Genomic DNA, 3,716 nt, shown 5'->3' on the forward strand with positions numbered 1-3,716 from the left:
TATATATATATAAATTATATACATATATATATATATATATATATATATATATATATATATATATATATATATATATATATGTATGTATAATCATACATACATATTGATTCCATTCATACATACTACTACCACTATTACTACAACTGTGACATACTTAGGAGTTTCGCCCAGACCAAAGGGCTCATCAGGTGGGTTTCGCCAACTTCTATATTTGCAGGCTTGGTTCCCTCGACCCTTTCCTAAAGCCAAGCATCCTTAGGCTAGGCATTTAAGCCTTTCATCCTAAGGCCAGTCTTTTAGGCCATTCATTATAAGGCTAGGCATTTTAAGCCAAAAATCCTAAGGCCAGGCTTTTAGCCATTCATTATAAGGCTAGGCATTTTAAGCCAAGCATCCTCAGGCCAGGCTTTTAGCCATTCATTGTAAGGCCAGCCATTTAGGTCATTCATCCTAAAGCAGGGCTTTTAGGCCATTCATTATAAGGCTAGGCATTTAAGCCACTCATCCTAAGGCCAGGCTTTTAAATCATTCATCCTAAGGCCAGGCATTTAAGCCATTCATTATAAGGCCAGGCATTTAAACCATTCATCCTAAGGCCAGGCTTTTAGGCCATTCATTCTAAGGCCAGGCATTTAAGCCATTCATTATAAGGCAAGGCATTTAAGCCATTCATTTTCACGCTAGGCATTTAAGCCATTCATACTAAGGTCAATCATTTAAGCCAATCATTATATTGTTAGGCATTTAAGCCATTCATCTTTAGACCAGGCATCTAAGCCTTTCATTATGAGGCTAGGCATTTAAGCCTTTCGACCTAAGGCCAGTCTTGTAGGCCATTCATTATAAGGCCAGCCATTTAGGTCATTCATCCTAAAGCAGGGCTTTTAGGCCATTCATTATAAGGCTAGGCATTTAACCCACTCATCTTTCGGCCAGGCATTTAAGCCATACAATATAAGACTAGGCATTTAAGCCACTCATCCTAAGGCCAGGCTTTTAAATCATTCATCCTAAGGCCAGGCATTTAAGCCATTCATTCTAAGGCTAGGCATTTAAGCCTTTCATCCTAAGGCCAGGCTTTTATATCATTCATTCTAAGGCCAGGCATTTAAGCCATTCATTATAAGGCAAGGCATTTAAGCCATTCATTTTCACGCTAGGCATTTAAGCCATTCATACTAAGGTCAATCATTTAAGCCAATCATTATATTGTTAGGCATTTAAGCCATTCATCTTTAGACCAGGCATCTAAGCCTTTCATTATGAGGCTAGGCATTTAAGCCTTTCGTCCTAAGGCCAGTCTTGTAGGCCATTCATTATAAGGCCAGCTATTTAGGTCATTCATCCTAAAGCAGGGCTTTTAGGCCATTCATTATAAGGCTAGGCATTTAACCCACTCATCTTTCGGCCAGACTTTTAAATCATTCATCCTAAGGCCAGGCATTTAAGCCATTCATTCTAAGGCTAGGCTTTTAGCCATTCATTTAAGCCATTCATTTTAAGGCCAGGCATTTATGCCATTCATCCTAAGGCCAGGCTTTCAGGCCATTCCTTATAAGGCCAGGCATTTAATACATTCATCCTAAGGCCAGGCATTTAAGCCATCCATTATGAGGCCAGGCATTTTAGCCATTCATCCTAAGGCCAGGCATTTAAGCCATTCATTATGTGGCCAGGCATTTAAGCTATTCATTATAAGGCTAGGCATTTTAGCCATTCATTCTAAGGCCAGGCGTTTAAGCCATTCATCTATGGGCAGCCATTTAAGCCATTCATTCTAAGGCCAGGCATTTAAGCCATTCATTACAAGGCTAGGCATTTAAGCCTTTCATCCTAAGACCAGATATTTAAGCCATTCATTATGAGGCTAGGCATTTAAGCCATTCATTATTAGGGTAGGCATTTAAGCCATTTATCATTAGGCCAGGCATTTAAGCCATTCATTATTAGGCTCTGCAGTTAAGCCAAACATTATTCAGCTTGGCAAAGGCAAGCATAATTGTGCCAGGCATTTAAGCTAAGCATCCTTATGGCAGGCATTTAAGGCAAGCTTCCTTATGTCAGGTATCCAAGCCAAGCATTTTTATGCAATACATTTAACTCAAGCATTATCAGGCCAGGCAGTTAAGACAAGCATCCCTATGCCAGGTAGTGAAGCCATCCCTCCTTAGGCCAGGTAGTTAAGCTAAACATTCTTAGGCCAGTCAGTTAAGCCTAACATCCTTAGCTGGGGCAGTTATGCAAAACTTCCTTAGGTATGGCCTCTAAGCCATAGATCCTAAGGCAAGGCATTTAAGCCATTCAACTTTAGCCCAGGCAGTTAAGCCAAGCACCCTTATACAAATCAGTTAAGCCAAACATCTCTAGTCCAGGCATTCAAGCCAAACATCCCAAGTCCGGGCATTCAATCCAAACATTCTTAGTCCAGTCACCTAGGCCATTCTTTTTAGGCCAGCCAGTTAAGCGATTCGGTTTTTTTCCGGACAGTTCAGCCACACATAATTACGCCAGGCAGTTAACCCAAGCATCCATAGACCAGGCAGTTAAGCCAAAACTTCTTAGATAAGGCAGGTCAGCCAAACATCCTTAAGCCGGGCAGTTAAGCCATACGTTCTTAGGCCAAGCAATTAAGCCAAACATCCTTAGCCAAGGCAGTTAAACCAAGCACCAATAGGCCAGGCAGTGAAGCCAAACATTCTTAGGCCAGGCAGTTAAGCCAAGCATCATTAGGCCAGGCATTTAAGCCAATCATCACTAGGCCAGACATTTAAGCCAATCATCATTAGGCCAGACATTTAAGCCACACATTATTAGACCAGGCAGTTAAGGCAAGCTTCAGTAGGCCAGGTGGTTAAGCCAAGCATCAATAGGGCAGGCTGTTAAGCCAAACATTATTAGGCCAGGCAGTTAAGCCAAGCATCATTAGCCAGGCAGTTAAGCAAAGCCTCATTAGGCCAGGCAGTTAAGCCAAAAATCACTAGGCCAGGCAGTTAAGCCAAAAATCACTAGGCTAGGCAGTTAAGCCAAGCATCATTTTGCCAGACAGTTAAGCCAAGCATCATTAGGCCAGGCAGCTAAGCCAAGCATCATCAGGCCAGGCAGATAAGCCAAACATCATTAGGCCTTGCAGTTAAGCCAAACATCATTTTGCCAGACAGTTAAGCCAAGCATCATTTGGCCAGGCAGCTAAGCCAAGCATCATTAGGCCTTGCAGTTAAGCCAAGCATCATTAGGACAGGCAGTCAAGCCAAGCATCATTTGACCAGTCAGTTAAGCCAAAAATCACTAGGCTAGGCAGTTAAGCCAAGCATCATTTTGCCAGGCAGTTAAGCTAAGCATCTTTATGTCAGGCAGGCAAGCCAAGCATCATTAGGCTAGGCAGTTAAGCCTAGCATCCTTAACCCTAAAAAAAAAGTCAGAAACAAAACAACTAAAAAATGTAAATAAAATAAAAAAAATAAAAAAAATAAAAAACCCCCCAAAAAATTAAAAATAAAAAAAAATTTGTGATAGGAATATTTTTTATTTATTTTTTTTTTTTTTGGTTAAGGGGATATATTTTTCATTTTATTTTGTGAAAGGAATATTATTTTTATTTTGTAAAAGGAATATATTTTTATGCTATTTTGTGATAAGAAAATTATTTTTTATTTCATAGTGGCGTCACTTATTTTCCTTTAACAAAATAAGCGACGTCGCTATGAAATAGAAAAAGT

This window comes from Palaemon carinicauda, chromosome 24, assembly GCF_036898095.1.
Source record: "Palaemon carinicauda isolate YSFRI2023 chromosome 24, ASM3689809v2, whole genome shotgun sequence".
Lineage (NCBI taxonomy): Eukaryota > Metazoa > Arthropoda > Malacostraca > Decapoda > Palaemonidae > Palaemon > Palaemon carinicauda.